The sequence below is a fragment of the Saccopteryx bilineata genome, chromosome 1 (genome assembly GCF_036850765.1).
Source record: "Saccopteryx bilineata isolate mSacBil1 chromosome 1, mSacBil1_pri_phased_curated, whole genome shotgun sequence".
NCBI classification, from domain to species: domain Eukaryota; kingdom Metazoa; phylum Chordata; class Mammalia; order Chiroptera; family Emballonuridae; genus Saccopteryx; species Saccopteryx bilineata.
The window spans coordinates 146,630,591-146,651,687 of record NC_089490.1 but is presented as its reverse complement, the minus strand read 5'-3'; the positions used below and the strand labels follow the sequence as shown (position 1 = coordinate 146,651,687).

The 21,097-nt window shown below is 38.8% G+C and overlaps 1 pseudogene; it reads left to right on the top strand.

The window, feature by feature from the left end:
• Window positions 1-104: 104 nt before the first annotated feature.
• Window positions 105-14,974, top strand: LOC136319361 (olfactory receptor 7E178-like; annotated as a pseudogene).
• The last annotated feature ends 6,123 nt before the right edge of the window (window positions 14,975-21,097 follow it).

Sequence of the window (21,097 nt, the reverse complement as noted above, 5' to 3'; positions counted from 1 at the left end):
AATAAAATGAAAACCCTCCCAGTTTCTGTAGGATGATGTGGCAGCATGTGTGCATGCGCAGATGATGACATAACACCGTGTACACAGTGGAGCAGTCCACGGCCATGGCAGTCGAGATGTGGATGGTACAGAGGAAAGTTCAGTGTGTTCTGTGGCTCGTTAAGTTCAAATCCGCGACCAAAGTACAATGTGAATATTGGCTCGTTTATAACGAAGTGCCACCACATAGGAATAACATTGCTCGGTGGGATAAGCAGTTGAAGGAAACCGGCAGTTTGGTGGAGAAACCCCGTTCTGGTAGGCCATCAGTCAGTGACGAGTCTGTAGTGGCTATACGGGATAGCTACCTAAGGAGCCCTAAAAAATCTGTGCATGAGCCCACATCAAACTGCACTGAATAGATATGAAACTGGGAGAGTTTTCCTTTTATTTGGTGCAGATTTCACATTTCTATCGTCTTTTGTTGCTCTCCTGTGACCAGTCAAAAGTGCACCATGACTTTATGGACACTGTATATTTATATTTATGTAATGTGTGTTTCATATATTTGTATATTGCAGAAAACTTTTCCCAGTCTCTGGCTTGTCTGTCACTATTTTCATATTTGTTAGTTATAACAGAAATTTATTGGTTTGATTACTGGAAAGTCTTTGGGTGTAACTGGCTTCAGGCATGGCTGGATCCTCAGACAAAATGTATTATCTGGATGAATTCTGTCTCAATGTTTTGGCTGTTCATCTTGCATTAGCAATTCTTGGCAGGCTGTCTCTCTTCATGGCCCCAGGAGATCCACACTGCTTTCTCTCCTGATTGAATTCTCAGGGAGAATAGAGTGATGGTCTTTTGGGACAATTCTAATATGATTATTGCAATTGAATCTGATTGGCTGACTTGCCCACTGTTATCCACAGGAATGTAAGACACTGATATCCTTAGTACTGACACACTCATCCACAAACCAGAGTAGAGTCTATCTGTGCCTTCTCTATTCACCATTTCTTTCTGTATTACTTATAGAATCCTCTTATCAGTTTCAAAAATAAAGCTGGGACTATGCTTAGAATGGCATTGATTTTTATAAAATAACCTGAATGAAATTGACATCTTTATAATAATAAGTCTTCCAGTTGTTGAACACAATATAATTGTCCATTTTCCTAGGTCATCTAATTTTTTTAACAGTGTTTTGAAGGTTCAACTGTATAGGTATTGAATACCTTTAATTTATTGCTAAATGTATACTGTGTTTTGCTTTGTAAATATTTTTATTTTTTATTGAATTTCTTGTAATATTGGTTAATAAAATAACATAGGTTTTATTTGTACTCTATTTCATCTATATATTTTTTGTGTGTTCACTGCCAAAGTTATTTTTTTTAATTTTTCAGGCTAATGCATAGTATTGCAATTTTTTTTGTATATTGTTTTTTTTCTCCAGTTGCCTTTATAAATTCAATTACTTATTCAGATATCTATGGCTTATTTTGGATTTTGTGTATACAGTCTTGGATTTTGTGTATACAGTGTATACAATGAAAGAAGTTCCAAACTTTATCTTTCATTTCTCTTGCCTCATTGCTTTGCAGCACTGAATGGAAAAGATGAAAATGGACATCATTGCCTTGCTTCTGATCTTAGGGGAAAGTGTTCTATAATACTCCTTTAAGTATTATATAATAGTACCTGGAAGTTTTTCATAGTTAATGGCATTCGTGAGACAAGCACCAGATATCTTTTCTATCATTCACATCGTATGGGCTCCCAGTGTTATGGAAGGGGTGTTAAAAAGGAAGGAAATAATTCAGTCAACAAAGTATGTTATTTTATAAATTGAGAGTTTGACCAAAATATCTATGGTTTATTAAGTGATTATTCTGGGTCAGGCACCATTTAGAGTACTTGATAACTATAATGAATTTACTCTTAACAAAAGAATTCTTAAAAAGGTGCTGTCTGAACCACATTTTACAGATGAAGAAAAAAGCGGAGAATTAGCTTACCCAAGGTCACATAGCTTGTAAGAAGCTAAGTCTACCTGGTTTTAGAATTTATACTTGTGTCCGACCAGTGGTTGTTTAGTGGGTAGACCATTGTCCTGGGAAGCTCAGGACCCAGGTTTGAAACCGTGAGGTCATCAGCTTGAGCATGGGGTCTTGGCTTGAGCATGGGATTATTGACATGGTCTCATGGATTCTGGCTTGAGAACAGATAGCTGTCTTGAGAAGAGTCACTGACTGGGCTGGAGTGCCCCCCCCCATCAAGGCATGTATGAGAAACAGTCAGTGAACAACTAAAGTGCTGCAACTACAAGTCGATGCTTCTCATGTCTCATCCTTCCTGTCTCTGTCTCATTAAAAAGTAAAAAAGAATTCACCCTTTGCAGAGACTGACTCTGCCAAGGACAGTCCTGAGTAGAAGGTGCCACAAAACTTGAAAGAAATTACAGACACAAGATGCAGCAAAGATGGGACCAGGGGTCTCCCAGCCTCAAGGACTGAGAACTCTGATATGCAAGTCCTCATTGTATTTATTTGTTTGCTTTATCTGCTTATTATAAAGCTCCAGTACACGAGGTAATCATCCTCTGGCACATCAGGGCATGCTTGCTTGTAAGCACTTACTCGGGAGAGATAGGAAATGGCAAACAGTACAGAAGTTTTTGTGCAGATAATCATGTCAGGGACCCGACGTGACTAAGTCTGCACAAATGATATCTCTTTAAGGCAACATTCTATTCTCAGGCCATTTTCCCACAGCCCTTATAACCAGCACATGTCATTGTTCAAGAGAGGGATTTGTGGCATAGTATTGAATACTGACATTCTTGAACCTCAATATCCAACTCAAAGTACAACTTCTGAAGAGTAATTTGGAATAGTTACCATTTAAAAACATTTCCATTTGTCACATACTCATGAATCCTCTCTTCGTTATGTATTTTTCTTTATATAAAAACATAAACATTAAAAAAATTACTTTGTAAATTTAATTTTATGAGCAGATTACTTCTGATTTCCTCATGACCATCTTCCTGCAGTAAGCCTCTCTTTTTGCTCTATCTTATTTTATCTGGTTTTATTTATTTTTTATTCTGACAGAAAAATCACATTACTTTCACCCTTCCCCAGTGTCCAAGTGTATAGTATAATGTCAATCACGTGCACATTTTGGTGCAACAAATCCCCAGACCCCCATGTCTCCACCCTTCCTGACTGAAATTACACACCAACAGCACCACCTCTCAGCGCTGATAACCATCATCCTACTTTCTGTTTCTATGAGTTTATCTACTTGGGAATCCTTGCACCAGTGGAACCATGCAGTATTTGTCCCTCTGTGACCTGTTTATCTCACTTAGCATTATGTTCTCAAGGTTCATCCATGTTGTAGGACATAAAAGCATCTATTTGATGACCCACTGATGTTCCATTCATGTAGACACCACATTATATTTATCCATTCATCTGTCAGTGGGTACTCAGGTTGTATCCACTCTATGGCTGTGGTGAATAATGCTACAATAAACACGGGTGTGCAAATATCTCTTCTCTTCTCTGAGACCCAAATTTCTAACACAAAATTGGGATTATTTGCATTTACCTTCAAAGTAAAGCTGCTAAATTGGGCAGTAAAAAACCATGCCCAAATTGGAATCGCAAACAAACACTGCATTTGGGACTCACTTGTACCAAACAAATTTTCATTGTCAACTTCAAATTCTATTATTCATTTATTTATTTACTTTAATTCAATGGGTTGATATGGTTTGCCAAACTATACAGGTTTCAAGTGTTCAACTGAAATTCTATTTTAAATAGAAATTCTATTTTAAATGGGTATCCTGTATTTTAATTGATTAATTCCATCCAAGGTCGTTATGATTAGACATAATGTGATAAAATCTATCAATCATATGTCAAGTTTACATCACATGTGGTACCCATTTTTATAACTTTCATATATTTCTATTAAATACAAGATTTCAGAATTAAAAATTAATTTGATATTGCTATCTTTATGATCTGGGTCAAGCTGTGATGTTGAGCATTTCACCTGCCTTCTAACAAACAACAATCTTTGGGCCAAATCTAACCTGCCACCAGTTTTTTGGGGTTTTTTTTTTTTGTATTTTTCTTAAGTTGGAAACAGGGAGGCAGTCAGAAAGACTCCCGCATGTGCCCGACCGGGATCCACCCTGCATGCCCACCAAGGGGCGATGCTCTGCCCATCTGGGGCGTCGCTCTGCCACAATCAGAGCCATTCTAGCGCCTAAGGCAGAGACCCCAGAGCCATCCTCAGTGCCTGGGCCAACTTTGCTCCAATGGAGCCTCGGCTGCAGGAGGAGAAGAGAGAGACAGAGAGGAAGGAGAGGGGAAAGGTGGAGAAGCAGATGGGCGCTTCTCCTGGCTGGGAATTGAACCTGGGACTCCTGCATGCCAGGCTGATGCTCTACCACTGAGCCAACTGGCCAGGGCTGCCACCAGTTTTTATAAATAAAATTTTATTGAAACATGGCCTTACTCATTGACGTATGTGTTGTCAGTGGCTGCTTTTGTGCTATGATGTAGTTATAACAGAGACCAGATGGCCTACCAAACCTGAAATATTTACTACTGGACTCTTTACAGGAAGATTTGCTTACCTTTTCTTGGTATTATTGATAAATTCTTTCCTTTATGAATTACTGTGAGGAGAAAACTAAATATATTTAAAGTGCTTAGGACAGTGTTTGGCACACAGTGAAGCATCAATAAGCAGAAGTTCTGGCTATCACAATAAGAGGCCAAAGGGAAAGAATAGACTATATTCTAGTTTTGTTAAACAGGCATTTGGTAAATTATAGCTCATCCTAGATTAAAATTTAAGCAGAACAAGAATATAAAAATATGTGTAAACTAACTAGAGCTAGTATGAGATTTAATGCTGGGACCTTGGAGTCATTTTCATCATAGTGAACAAATATAGAAGTTGATTTTATCACTATTATGTTTCTAGAAGATGTATCCTATGCATTAGGACACACAGACACACACACACACAAAATACCACAAAAGTGAATATTCAGATAATAAAATTCTACTCAAGAAAAACAACTAAAACACCTAAAGAGGAGTGCTAGATAATGGAAATATACAATTTAATTATATTTTCTAATATGCCAATATGAATGAATTAGGAGTAAATAAAACTAATGATGTCACTTAAATTAGTAACAAAAAATTAGCAAGAAATGTACTCTATAAGAAATGAGAACTCATATTAAGAAAAGCACAGCCTGACCAGTTGGTGGTACAGTGGATAGAGTGTCGGACTGTGATGCAGAGGACACAGGTTTGAAACCCTGAGGTCACTGGCTTGAGAACAGGCACATCTGGCTGAGCAAGGGGTCACTTGGTCTGTGGTAGCCCCCTGATCAAGGCACATCTGATAAAGCAATCAGTGAACAACTAAGGTACTGCAACAAAGAATTGATGCTTCTGATCTCTCACCCATCCTGTTTGTCCCTATCTGTCCTTCTGTCTGTCTCTATCTCTGTCACAGAGAAAAAAAAGAAAGGAAAAGCATAAAGGCCTGACTAGGCAGTGTTGCAGTGGATAGAGTGTCAGACTGGGATCCAGAGGACCCAGGGTCAAAACCCTGAGGTTGTAGGCTTGAGTGCAGGTTCTTCTGGCTTGAGTGCAGACTCAACAGCTTGAGTGTGGGGTTGCTGGCTTGAGCATGGGATCATAGACATGAACCCATGGTCACTGGCTTGAGCCCAAAGTTGCTGGCTTGAGTAAGGGGTCACTCTGCTGTAGCCCCCTTACCAAGGCACATATAAGAAAGCAATCATTGAACAACTAAGGTACCGCAACAAAGAATTGGTGCTTCTTATCACTCTCTTTCTTTATGTCAGTCTATATGTCCAGCCCTCTGAATCCCTGTCTCTGTAAAAAAAAAAAACAAAAAAAAATCCCCCCCCAAAAACCAAGATAAGAAAACCATGAAGGTCTCTTTGCAGATATAAGCATGTTCACATATGAAAATATTTTCATGTTTTATCATGAGAAATGTTTGAATCAAAGATGCCAAATTCCTGATAGTGCATATTTCATCATCAATATTATTTCAGAAAATTCAAATTTTAAGTGAATTTTTAACTGGAAATAATTAATCTTTATATGAAGAGCCTTTGTTTTGGTACGTGACTCAAGGCAGCCAAGTGACCTTCACCTGAGAAGGGGTGGAACTCAGAAATAATTGATCTGGTTCAAGGACACTGACTTTTTCCTCCCATGGATAAGATTGTGAAGTCAATTTTCAGGGAATAGAGTTAATGGATTAATCTGGCTAATTGTGAGCTCTGTGCATTGAGTGCTCAAGGCCAGACAACCATAAATGATCAATGTGTCTCTAGGGTTTTAGGGTGCCGGTCCCTGTCCAGCTGGCTTCACACCTGTGCCTCATCTCTCCAAAATCATCTCTGTCCGGAGGTCTGGCCTGAATCTGTCTATCTGCCTATACCACGGACAGAGCCTCAGCAGTCAATGCTCAGCAGGCAGAAGAGGGGCAGCCGACTGGCCCTCCTTGGTCATGGACCAGCAGAGTCGCAGCCCACCACAGTGAATGCCATGGTGGAAGGACTGGGAGCATTGTTTTATTTTTATTGTCAGGACAAGCAGGACATTTAGGATAGACAAGTGACAGGGCACCAGATGTGGTTTCTATTTTAAGCACTATGAAGTTTATGTTCCTGGTTCTGGTGGGAGTCCAATCACTTTCATTCAGTGTTGTAGACCGTAAATGGCAAAAAGCCATTGTAGATTCCAGGCTTAGCAAAAGGCTAAGTTCTCCCCCCTCCATCTCCATATTGGCTATGATGCTAAGTATTTGCACCCACTTCACTTGCTTCCTTGAGTTGCTGGAAGCAATTTACATGCCCTTCTTCTGACTCTTTGTTTGTTTCAGATGTTGGTAGATTTCACTAATGCATCCTGTTTATGCCTTGGGAGAGTTCCTGTTTTAGCCTTGGATGTGTAACTTTGTATCAAGGACTTCCTTGATTTGCATATGGCTACATAATAAAGCAAACTGGGGCTATGGGGCACTTGGATACTGCCCCATTTTGAAGAGTCCTGGTCCCATCGTTTTTTGACAAGTGTGTTTCCTTAATTCCTCACCGTTATTAGGAGCTGCACAGGTCCGAGGCAATTCAGAGTTCTGCTTTTCTCTCACAATGGTTCTAGCTCCCATAGAAATTACCCCCATGATGATAGGAAATAGGCCTCTTCAAATGGTCTAAACTCTAAACGGTCCAAAATTAAGAAGTGTTGATGATGATGAAGAGGAGAAAGAGGAGGTAGAAAATGAGGACAGTGATCCAGATGTCATGAACAGTCAATGAGGACCTACTATGTACCAGGCCCTCAGCTGAGTGTTCTACACCTTGTTTCTGTTGGAGTCCATGGGAGTCCAAAGACCAGAGTAACAGGCTTTATTGAAAGGAAGAAAGGAACCCTGCCGGGCACTTCTCCGGAGGAGAAGAGCGCTGGTTACAGACTAAGGGTGAGTTATATAGTGTTTGGAAGAGCCTGAGGGGATACTGAGGCAAAAGTTCTGGTGTGTCCAGAATGCTCCTCCTTGAGGGCTTGGAGCATGTGGGTGTTGAATCAAAAGTCCTGGTATGTCCAGAGCCCCTCTTTGGGGCGGCTTCTCAGCTCTTTGGAATTCCTTTGTCTCCGAGGCAATAGTCCAGTAAAGATGAGGTCTGACATATAAGCGGAACATCAAGAGGGCAGTTTGAAATTTACATATATATCAGTTTTATTTCATCTGCATAATTGCTACCCAAGAAAGAGGAATGCGCATTTCTTCATTTTACATATGAATACAGGAGCACAGCATTCAAATATAACTTGAACTAGGGTTTGTGGTAAAGTGGGAGTGAATTCAAGTTGGAATCCAGGCATCCAGATTCCACACATAGGACACATGGCCAGTATTCTTTCCTGAAAACCCAGTTTGTCATTTTACTTGCTAGGTCACTCCAGGCAGACCCCCTGTTCACTGTCCTCCTCCCTGTGGGGGTTACTAGGAGACCTCAGTGGAGAGTGATGGATGCCTCCTGCTACACTGACTATAGGAAGGCTAGCTGAGTTCATGGTGCGGACCATAGACAAATCAGCAGTTTATAACTTAGGGCAGATCTTTTGCTTGCCCCCACTCCTAGATTTTTCTTGAACTATCTTTTTACTCCTTCATTTCTGAATCTTAGCTCTTCTCAGTCTAAAAAAGACCTATTATGGGTGTTGGTTTTCATTCTTACAAACCAAAAATCAGTTAAAATATGTATCTCAGCTGTACTTTTAGTTAGGACCTCTGAACTTTTGTGTTAAACTTTCTGAGGTGTTGGGATACAGTAAAGAACTTTAACATATAAGCAGCAGAGTCTTACAATTTAGTTTAATTTTATCTGCTATATAATCTTGTGCAATAATGGGCAAGTTCTGGTGTCTATAAACCTCAACATTTTGATGTTAGTTGATTCCTGTTGCCACAACTGCATTTTTCCAAAGATTAAATATAGTGAAAATTCCATATATAATGAGTGTACATAGAAAGTTCAAAATAAATTTTAGATATTATTATTGATATTAACAGTCTATCATTATGCACTTTGAATCAAATATTGTGTGATTTGAAGGTATTTCCCTGGATCTCTGATAGGACATTCTATTCTGTCCTTATATAAGTAGATACTGAATATATAAACAAAATTACTGAATATCAATTTATTTTTAAATTTGTTTTTAATGATTTTAGGGAGAAAAATGAAGGGGGAGAGAGAGAGAGAGGAAAAAAAGAGAGAGAAAACAACATCAATTTGTAGTTTGACTTAGTTGTGCAGGCCCTGGCTGGATGGTTCAGTGGTAGAGCATCAGCATGGTGTGTAGAAGTCCTGGGTTCAATTTCAAGTCAATGCACACTAGTGAAGTGACCATTTGCTTCTTCATCACTTCTTTTCTCTCTCTCTCTCTCTCTCCCTCCCGCAATCATGGCACACTTGAGCAAGTTGAGCTCTGAGTGCTGAGAACAGCACCATGGCCTTACTCTAAGTGATAAAACAGCTTGATTGCTAAGCAATGGAGCAATGGCCCTAGATGAGCAGAGCATTGCTCCATAGAGGGCTTGCAGATTAGATCTCAGTCAGAGCTCATGCAAGAGTTTGTCTCTCTGCCTCTTCACCTGTCACTTAATAAAAAATAAAATAGCCCTGGCCAGGTGGTTCAGCGGTAGAACATTGGCCTGGCATATGAAAGTCCAGGGTTTGATTCTTGGCCAGGGCACACAGGAGAAGCACCAATCTGCTTCTCCACCCCTCCCCCTCTTCTTCTCTCTATCTCTCTCTTCCCCTCCCACAGCCAAGGCTCCACTGGAGCAAAGTTGGTCTGGGTGCTGAGGACAACTGCATGCCTCCACCTCAGACTCTAGAATGACTCCGGCAGAAACGACCTGATGCCCAGATGGGCAGAGCATTGCCTCCTGGCGGGCATGTCGGGTGGATCCCAGTCGGGCACATGCGGGAGTCTGTCTGACTGCCTCCGTGCTTCTACCTTAGAAAAAATACAAACAGAAAAAGAAGAAAAAAAATTAAAGATTTAGTTGTGCATTCACTGGTTGCTTCTTGTACATTCTGAAACTGGGAGAAAATCCACAATCTTCGTGTATCAGGAGAATGTCCCACTCAACTGAGCTACTTGGCCAGGGCTGAATCTCTTTAATTTCTGATTCCTCAGAGCCTATACCTTTGCAGAGAGTAGGCAACAAAAACAAAAAATCTCTTTTTAACATTTAATAGACCCTTTGTTCACACAAACACAGAGTAGGCGATAGGCTTCTACACTGGGCTGCTTTTCTTCCTGCCTTTCATCCCTTCCAGCAATATTTCACAGGAGTACAGAAAAGATGCAAAGGGGATTATGTGCATCTATGACATGAACTTTCTCTGAACCTCTTACTTTCTTTTTTATAAGACATGCATCATTCACTTTCAAAAAATTGTGTTAATTTTAAACAATGAAAACTTTAAAGGATGGAGAAGGGCAGGATCAGTCTGACTTCATGGACTGAGACACTTTTAGGATTTCACATTCAGGATGTCATGTCATTCCACATTCAAGTTCCCAGGAACAGGGAATGTTTTGATCTCTCTGCCATGTAATTATATAAAAGTCATTAAATATTTCTTGAGGTTAAATTTATCAATAAGTGGTTACTGCAATAACAATTTAATTCTGATTAAAATATGGTAACTGGATGTTAATTGCCAAACTTTGGGGGCATATTTTCTACCCATTTCTGGGTAAAAATGACATCATAAATAGGCTGTGATGTTTATACACACTCTAAGTTTGGTGTGTAAAAGATGTGGGACTCAAATGTTCATCCCCTGAGTCCTGACCCAGGACTCTGTTCCTCAGCTGGAGCCCAACAATTTTTTTTTCATTCCTGCTTTGTTCAAGATCAGGAAACAGGCAGAATCATTGGTTCCTCTTATTGGGACTCAGTGAGGTCACTATGAATAAGGAACAGAATAAGTGATTTACAGAGGCCTTTCTGAAATACATATTTTAGTTTATGGGATTTTCTATAAATAGTACTCTTTTCCATCTCAGTTTGGAAATCTGACATGGACAAGCAATATTTTCTCTACAAACTGAGAAATTAGTGAGCTATCATGACATGACTATTACTAACTAGACAGACTTCAGGGAAATCCTGGTTCTACATCTCAGCAATAAGAGCAGAGAATTGATTGTATCTGATTTTTGGAGAAAAATTGAAGTAAATAATAGTAAAATTTAATGTGCACTGATTTTTACAATGTAAACAATTATACCTCACATATCTCTTACTGACATTTTCACTTGTGTGATATGAAGACATAAAAGAGTTTACGTAAAATTGTCAATATAATGAATTAAAAAATAAAATGAGCTCTATCATTCTGGAAATATTACGCAGAAGCTTAAAAGTTTAAAAAAGATGCATATACTTTATAGAAGGAATAAAAATATAAAATTTTAATAAGAACATTTCAAAAGAACATGTGTAATATTACAGTTAAATTTTTATGAAAGTTGCTTATGAGTACAAATCAATCCTAACACCATAAAAGTATAAGCAGAAAAATATCCCCACCAAATTCCCTGATAGTGGTTGACATTTGGGACATGAAAAGCAACAAAACTGAAATTTCATTGGAAATATTTCAAATCTCTATAAAAATATAAGTTCTGCAAAACTAGTACTGAAAGGTCACACTTTAAATATGGTAATTGGATGTCAATGGTAATAATAGAAATTATTAATGAGACTTTCACTAAGTGCCTGGGAATATTCTAACGCAATTACTCTCAGCTCTGGCTGCATATTAGATCACCATGAGACTCACATGTGGAAAGTCTGGTGTAAGAGGTTCTAGGCTGTGGCTAAGACAGTGGTTCTCAAGTGTGCGCCAGGGTGCACTGGTGTGCCCTAGAAGATTTCCAGGTGCACGCTATGGTATTTCAGAGAAATGTGTGCCTGTTGGGGACCAAAAAACCAACAGGGTTTTGGAGTTTAGATTTTTGGGGGGACAGAAGTGTGGGGAATTAGCTATAAGCTGACTTTCTGTCCAACCCTTCACTTCACTTGCCTGATTAGGTTGCAAAAGGCTGTTAAACTGTTTTGCTGGATTGTTTACACTATCCCCCATGGTCCCCAGAAAGACTGGAGGCAAGTTTCTTCTATTTCTTGTTTGGTGTGAAGTTAAGATGATAAGTATGGTAGGGGTTTTCTGCACTTGGTAAAATTCTTGGGTTGCCTTGGAAACATGATCAAAGATATCATTGATTTGCTAACGGCCCATTTTGCCCTATAAATAAACCAAGATGTGGTTTTTGGGCATGCTTTGTTCTTGTCAGCAGTAATTATAGGGCCCTCCTGACTCCACATTTTCTTAATTCCGCACTGTTCCCACTCAGGATCTGAAATTACTAGCTGCACTAGTTTGCAGCATGTGCCCAGATATAAAAATAAATATAGTTACTCTATTATACCATTTCATTACAGAAATATTGCTCTTTTTGTAAACACATCATTATTATTTTTATTATTAACAAATTATTATATCATCTTTATTATATGCGGCTTAAGTGTCTGTTTGTCGCCGATAGCTTATTGGTTGCTTGCGTAACTGTACTAGCCAATGGGGTGAAGTTGCCACGGCATTCAAATAGTCCCGCCTTCTGGCATGCCACCTCACAAATTGAGGTTAAAGATTGGAGCAATTATTATGCTGTTAAGAAATCTTAACACCAGAAGGGGTCTTTGCAATGGTACAAGACTAGAGGTTCTCCAATTGAAAAATAATGTCATAATAGCTAAGTCTTTGACTGGCTCCTCTAAAGGTGAAATACATGCCATTCCAAGAATTGATTTGGCTCCATCTCAAACAGGGTTGCCGTTTCAATTGAGATGTAGACAATTTCCTGTAAAACTTGCCTTTGCTATGACCATCAATAAGTCTCAGGGCTTAAGCGTGTTGGCATTTTTTTACCTGAGCCTGCATTTGGACACGGTCAACTTTATGTTGCCTGTTCAAGAGTTCATGAAAGAACGGACGTAAAATTAAAAATAATTGATGGTCCTCTGCAAGGCGAGCTTAAAAATGATGGAAAGATCTACACAAGAAATGTTGTGTACAAAGAGATCTTTGACATGTGAATTACCATTTTATTATTTAAATCACCTTTATTTATTGAGCTAGCAGTGGCTCTTAAGAAATGTACCACCAGTGGTTTCCTTTATTGCACTCTACTTTAAGCAATTAAGCAAGTAGAAGGGGGAAACCCCATGGGGCAGTAAGCAAAGGGGTGTCCTCGCCGCCTGCCCTGGGTAATTCAGTTTGAATTAGCAGACACCTTTGCACAAATCATTTTAATTATAATTTATAATATCTAGAACAGCGGTCATTTTGTATGACTGCCGGGCTTTCTAGTTTTTATATAAATACACTCAAATAAAATGGATAGATTTCTCAAATACAAGCATGATATTGAAGAATTTGATTCTGGAAGTAAGAGGGACAGACAGACAGGAACAGAAAAAGAGATGAGAACCATCAATCATCAGTTCTTTGTTGCGACACCTTAGTTGTTCATTAATTGCTTTCTCATATGTGCCTTGACCACGGGCCTTCAGCAGACCAAGTAACCCTTTGCTCAAGCCAGCAACCTTGGGTCCAAGTTGTTGAGCTTTTTGCTCAAGCCAGATGAGCCCATGCTCACACTGGCGACCTCGGGGTCTCGAACCGGGGTCCTCCGCATCCTAGTCAGAAGCTCTATCCACTGCTTCACCACCTGGTCAGGCAAGAAAGATATTTCTTAATCCATACATTTTTTCAAGGGAGGAAAGTAATATTTACTGTGTTCATGACTTTATTAACTTCATTAACTTAGTGTCTCTATAGTAGATATATATAGAAAAAGGTAAATAGCCAAAAAATCAGTAAGGAAAAAGTTCTCTGAAGTTGAGTTTGTCACCACTGAGAAATACTGCTGAAGTCCTGGAGTATGTGTTCCATAATCCAAAATACAGGCTCAGGGATAACTTCCTGTTCAGCTGTTTCATCTATTCTAAGCCCCTTTTCTTTTTCAGCAGGTGTCTCAGCCCCATAGAAATAAAGAATCTAACACGTGTCTCAGAATTCTTTCTCATAGGTCTCTCAGATGATCTGAAACTTCAGCCTTTGCTCAGTCGGCTCTTCCTGTCCTTGTACTTGGTCATCATGTTGGAGAACCTGCTCATCATCCTACTCATTAGACTCCCACCTCCACACCCCCATATTCTTCTTCCTTTCCAACCTGTCCCTGGCTGACCTCTGTTTCATCTCTATGACAATTCTGAAGATGATAGTGGACATCCAGACTTACAGCAGAGTCATTTATTATGGGGGCTGCCTGATTGAGATGTCTATTTTTTTTTTTTGGAAGCATAAACAAACTACTGTTGACCATGATAGCCTTTGAAAGAATTGTGGCCACCTGTAACTTTCTGCATCACCTGATCATCACTTACATACGCCACTGTCGCCTGATGGTTTTGGTGTCATTTTTCATCAGCCTTTTGGATTCCCAACTGCACTACTTCATGGTTTCACATCTTACCTTCTTCATGAATGTGGAAATATTGCATTTCTTCCATGACCCTTCTCAGCTACTCGACCTTGTCTGTTTTAAAATCCCCAACAATAAGCCTGACCAGGCAGTGGTGCGGTAGATAGAGCGTCAGACTGGGATGCGGAGGACCCAGGTTTGAGACCCCGAGGTCGCCAGCTTAAGTGTGGGCTCATCTGGCTTGAGAGGAAAAAAAAAAACTCACCACCTTGGACCCAAGGTTGCTGGCTTGAGCAAGGCATTACTCTGTCTGCTGAAGGCTGCAGTCAAGGCACATATGCAAAAGCAATAAATGAATAACTAAGATGTCACAACAAAAAACTGATGATTGATGCTTCTCATCTCTCTCCGTTCCTGTCTGTCTGTCCCTATCTACCCCTCTCTCTGACTCTTTCTCTGTTCTGTAAAAAAAATAAAAAAATAAAATAAAATCCCCAACAATTATACATTGGTCTAGGTCATTGGTGCAATCTTAGGTGGTGTTCCACTCTCAGGGATCCTTTTACTATAAAATTGTTTGCTTCATTCTGCGAGTCCCCTCATCAGGTGGGAAGTATAAAGCCTTCTCCACCTGTGGCTTTCACCTGTCGGTTGTTTATTTTATGGAACAGGCTTTGGTGTGTACCTCAGTTCCAGTCTCAGTTTCTCCCAGGAAGGGAGCAGTGACCTCGGTGATGTACACTCTGGTCATTTCTATGCTGAACCCCTTCATCTGTAGTTTGAGGAACAGGGACATGAAGAGGGCCATTCAGGGGCTTTTCAGAAGAACAGGCTAATCACAATACCTGTCCCATCTTTTTTTGATTTGTGGGTTAAAAAAGACATTAAAACCAAATTTCTGGATCTCAAAATTCTACTGTTTGGCTTTATAATTATTGTAGTTCTGAACATTTCAACACTCAGTGTCTCATGTTGAAATATTGCTTCATTTGGTATATATTTAATGGGTTCAAGTGATTAATTTGGCATGATTAAATCATATAGAGTGTTCTTTATTTCTCATTTGTTGCTGGCATTCTAGAAAAATGCACTAGTTTTTTTTGTTTGTTTTTTAAAAAAATAATTATAATCCTCAATAATTCCTAAAATTCATGGCTATTGTTCACAGAACTTTCATGTTTTTCAGATCTCTTTATGCATCTTATGTATAAGGATGCATGTAACTGGTTCTCAGCTCTGGCTTCTTATCAGAGTCCCCTGGGGAGCTTTAAAAATATTGATAAATATTGATGACTGTGTCTCAGCAAAGATTACGATTTAATTGGGCTGAGAGTTTTTTTTAGCATAAATATTGAAAAGTTATCTAAGTTGATTGTCATGTAAAACCAAGATTGAGAACCACTGATCTGACTACATGTTTTTTCAGTGATGACTTGTGTGTTGGATCCTTTACTGCTTACGTACAGGTACTGGAGTTCTTGTAGCCATCTGAGCTCAGAGTAGGAGCTTATGAATAATTCTCCCTAGCAATAAGCAGTGTGATTTTTCCCAATAATTCTGATATTTCCTCACATATATAATATTTTCTTTTTTAAAATTAATTAACTAATTTTTTGTGACAGAGAGAGACAGAGAGAGGTATAGATAGAGACGGATAGGAAGAGAAAAAGATGAGAGAAGCATCAATTCTTTGTTGTGGCACCTTAGTTGTTCAATTGATTGCTTTCTCATATGTGCCTTGATTTAGGGGCTACAGCAGACCAAGTGACCCCTTACTCAAGCTGGTGAGATTTGCTTAAACCAGATGAGCCTGTGCTGAAGCGGTGACCTTGGAGTTTTGAACCTCAGTCCTCTGCATCCCAGTCCGACACTCTATCCACTGTTGCACCGGATGGTCAAGCCACATATATATTTTCATACATACAACCAGTCATCTGTGCTGGCCACCTAGCTCCAAACTCACCTTTGTTTGCCTAACTTCAGCCAAGGGTAGTTCTTTCCTTTCCCTAGTAACAGTATTTTTAGGACTTCACTTTGACACCATTCTTCCCTGTGTTTTCTCCTGACAAATCTGTCTTTGGGCTCTGATCTCTGCCCACTCTATAGAACACAGGAAGGACCCTTCTTCAGAGATGTTTCTGTTTTTGAAGCAGTGAACTGGGGCTCACCTGACAACTAGGTTAATCTACTAGGCCTTTGGTGACTCAGCTAAATTGTCTAACAACTGCACTGGTCAGGAACTTTGATACTAGAGAAGGGAACACCCTTTACAGAGAATAAACCATAGCTGCCAGTGAGAATACATACCCCTCTTTAAAAATTTCTAAATTAGTGTTAGATTTATTTATCTTCATTAACTGAAATTAGACACTTTGTGTCTGCTCTATCCTGGATCAATGAGGAAGCTGTGTTTTTGTTTCTGAAAACAAAGGTATTGAACATTGGCGCTGGGAATTTGCCAAAATAATGTGATGATAAATTTTGTGTCAACTTAGTTGGGCCATGGTGCCCAGATATTTGGTCAAACATTATTCTGTATGTTTTTCTGTTAGTGATTTTATTTAATTGAGATTAGCGTTCAGATCAGTGAACTTTGAGTAAAGCTTATTACCCTCTGTAATGTGGGTGGGTTTCATTTAATCAGTTCAAGGCCTTACTAGAACAAAGACTGACCTCCTAGGGGGAGCAAATGCCTAATAGCAGACTGACTTTGGACTTGAATTGCAACTTTCCCCCAGCAAAATTTGGATCTAACAAGTCTCCCCAATCACGTAAACCAATTATTAAACGATATTTCTATATATAGACATATACATATTCTTTTGATTCTGTTTCTCTAAAGAACAGGAATAAATACAGTAATATTGTCTTTAAAAATTATTTTATTGAAATTATTGACATTTAGGAATAAACTAAATGGCCATTGACAGTTAAATGAATAAGAAAACTGGGATTAATATAATATAGATAAAAAATACTATTTATCCTGAAGAAAGAAAATTGTGCCATTTTTAACAACATGAGTGAAGTTCCATGTTAAATGAAATGGGCCAATCACAGAATGACAAATACTGCACGACTCCACCTCTGTGATGTATCTCAGAAAGTCAACTTTATAGAATCACACTGCAGTGGTGGTGGCTGCCATGGGTTGGAGGGAGGGGAATATGGAGAAATTCTAATCATAGGGCATAAAGTTTCAGGCAGTGAAGGTAAGAAGCCTTTGAGACCTGCTGTCCAGCATTGTATCTAGAGTCCACAATCATATATATAACACTTCAAAATTTGTTAAGAAGGCAAGTCTCATGCAAAATGTTCTTTTATAATAAGAAGCTGTCCTAAGAGATGCTATTAGATTCTTGATATAGAAGACCTACTTCTCTCTAAGTTACTTGGTCAGTTGAATACATTTGATGATGAAAAACTCAGATTTTGACTTATGTTAATTTAAAAAGTAAATCTGAATTGTTCATTGGGATGTATAAAACTTGAAAGTACAGGTGAGATTCTTTCTGAGAAGTAGAGGGACTCAGACCCTTCAAAGGACATTTACTTTTCCTATGACCCTTTTTCATTAATATTAACAAATTTCCAGAGACTGAGATGGCATGGACCAATCTGGCTAGTGATGAGCTCGGTGTATTGTGCTCTCAAGCACAAAGAACTCCTAATAAGCAGCCTATGCTCTGCAACTGTTCATTTTATTGGTCCTAAACTGCTGGATCTGTTTGTGTGTCTTCTCTCTGAGAGTCAATGAGTACATCTAGGGGTCCCTGCCCGACTCTGTCTTCCTGCAGCCTGAGCCTTCATCACTCACCAGCCTTAAGGAGGGTGATGGATTGTTATCCCTCTGACATTTCCCTTCATGAAGGCAATGCAGTGCCGTGAGTGCTGTTGGAGATACTGGATACAGGAGGGATAAAGGGATGATTGTTTTTCATCATCAGAACAAGCAGAACAGTTGAGTAGCCTGATGGTATATACCAATATACAGTTTCAGCTCAGAGGCTTATGAAGTTTATGTTCTTGGTTCTGTTGGGGGTATAAAGGCTCTGATTCAATTTCTGCTGACCTCCCACATTGGGTTTATGTCCTGTAGGCATCTTTCTCACCAGACCTGAAAAATACGTTTCTCTAAATTACCTCCTACATATGCTAAACTGATTACAATGGTGATGATGAAGATAAATGGCCAATTAATGCCAGGTGACCATATGCATGAAATCATGAACCTTTGGCCCTGGCTGGATGGCTCAGCAGTAGAGTGTCAGCCTGATGTGTGGAAGTCTGAGGTTCAACTCCCGGTCAGGACACACAGGAAAATTGACCATATGTTTCTCCTTCTGTCTCTTTCTCTTTCTCTCTATCTCTCTCCCACTCCTGCAGCCATGGCTTGAATGGTTCAAGCAGTTTGGCCTCAGGCACTGAGGATTAGACTGTGGCCTTGCTTCAGTTAACATAAGAGGGAGCAATGACCCCATATGGGCAAAGCACTGCCCCCTAGTGGGTTGAAAAGTTGGTTCTGGTTGGGGTGGATGCAGGAGTCTGTCTCTCTGCCTCCTGCCTCTCTCACACTCACAAAAATTCATGAATCTTTTATTTTTCTCATTTTAGAGAGTAGAGCAAGAGAGAGAAGGAGAGAGAGAGAGGAAAAGGAAGGTGCAGGAAGCATCAACTCCCATATATGCCTTGATGAAGCAAGCCCAGGGTTTTGAACTGGTGACCTCAGCCTTCCAGGTTGATGGTTTATCCACTGCGCCACCACAGGTCAGGCCATTATAAACCTTTATTCAATATTCCCAAGTGCAAAGGTCTGAATCAAGTGCTATGCAGATTGTCTTTTTATCTGTATTTTCACATATTATTATTCTATAGAGGATAAAAAGATTATAGACTTTTAATTTAACTTGTAGCAGATCATAGGATAAAATGCAATAAAGTCAGGTTTCAATCAGTCGACTCCAGACATAGGGAACCTGCCTAGTAGTCTCTCTTTGTCAACTGAACAGCCATTTCACTTCTCTGTCATTCAACACAGACATCCTCTGCTCACTGTGTTTTTCTTTTTGTAGGCTATTGGTAGACCACAGAGGAGAGCCATAGGTGGTCCTTACTGATTTAACTATAAGAAGGATGACTGAAATCAGAGACAAGGGTCACAGAAAAAGCCAGCTCATGACATTTAGGGTAGATCTGTCTCTTGCCCCTACTCCTGCACATCACCTCAACTGTCTGCTTCCACATCTAATCTGTTAATTTAGTCCATTTTCATTTCAAAAGGAGACATAACATCAATATGACAGTTTCCATCTATACTCAGAAAACCAATAACTATTTAAAGATATATCATGTGTGTTTCATTGGTTAAGACCTGTCTATCTCTGCTTTAAAATTTTTGAATTTTAATAGAGAAAAAGTTATCTTCATGTGCTTCAGAGATTCATAATATACTTTTCAGTTCTATCTGCTCTACTTATCATCTAATTCTATAGAGCAAGTTCTTAGTGTCTCTGAGCCTCAACAGTGTCTTCTGAGTTGATGTTTAGTTCATACAACTCCATTGAGTAAAGACTAAATAGAGAACAAATACTAGTTATGTGATTAAAGGTGGTGATATGTATAAGGAAAAAAGGTTGATTTTATTTTTATTATTATTACTGATAACATTAAGCTTCATTCCATTCCACCAAAAAATCCTGTAATCTGATGATTTGATTTTCAATGGATATTAAACTTCCTTAGAATTACATTTTTGTGAATAAGTTCACTATTCCATAATTTAATTTTTGTTTAAAAATCAATAAACAAATATCTGATAAAACAATTTATTTTTGTCCTTACACAAATAGATACTGATGACTTTAAGGAAAGGACAGAGTCACATTTTATTCTGGATCCCCAGAGCTTAGATCATTTCTGGCACAGAGGAGTCTAAATAATAACAAAAATAAAAACCGTAACATATGATAAAAACTGAATAAAAGCTTCCTTGGTTCCCAGAAGTAGAGCATAGTTATGTGGCGTTCACACACTGCTGATTTTCTTTCTTCGGTTTTATCCATTTCAGAAATGTCCCATTGGACAAGAGACAGGATAGAACAGCACTTGTTTGTGTGTATGTCATAGACTTTCAAAGGGACCTATTATTTCCCACTCAACAGCATCTATAATATTCACATATTCAAAAGCCATCATGGTGGTTTTCATAAATATAATGAAAAAGAGGTATAATGAGAAGGAGAAAATAGATTTTACGGTGTGGGCTGAGACAAATGTTTGGATTTGAAGTCATTCTATGCTCTAGTGCCTCAGACAAGACAGCCTTCAGATTCTCTGCCATATAATGAAATCACAGGTGAATAAAACTTTCTTAGGCTTGTATTTATCAGCAAACCCACTCTTACAATATATCAATTTCTGGTTACAATACAATAAACAAGTATTTATTAATAAACAATAGGTATTAGGTTCTACCTCCTTTGGACGCCACATGTTTCTGGAGATGGCTGTTGTTCTCTTCTATCCCAGAAAAGGAATGCCAGTATAGAGAGGTGGGAGGATTCCACACACCTCTGGAATCATGGCCTTAACATAGAGATTATAGCATTTTTCATAAATAGTAATGCACTTTACATTTCATTTTGGAAATCTGAGATACAGGAATATTATCCCCTATATAAGATAAGAATTTCATGGAATGACTATACTTAAATATTTCAGAAATATTTCCAAAATAGTACATAATTGACAGCAACTGATTTTTCTATTGGAAAAGCAAAGGTAGTAAGTAAGAGGTAAAATTGAACTTGCAATGATTTTTATGACACAAACAGCCAGCACCATGGAGATATCATATAGAAATTCTTACTTGTATGATATGAAGAGAAAAGAATTTTGATAGGGTGCCCAAATAAAGAATAGATGAAGGAAAGAAATTTTTTTCAGGTAATACTATGTAT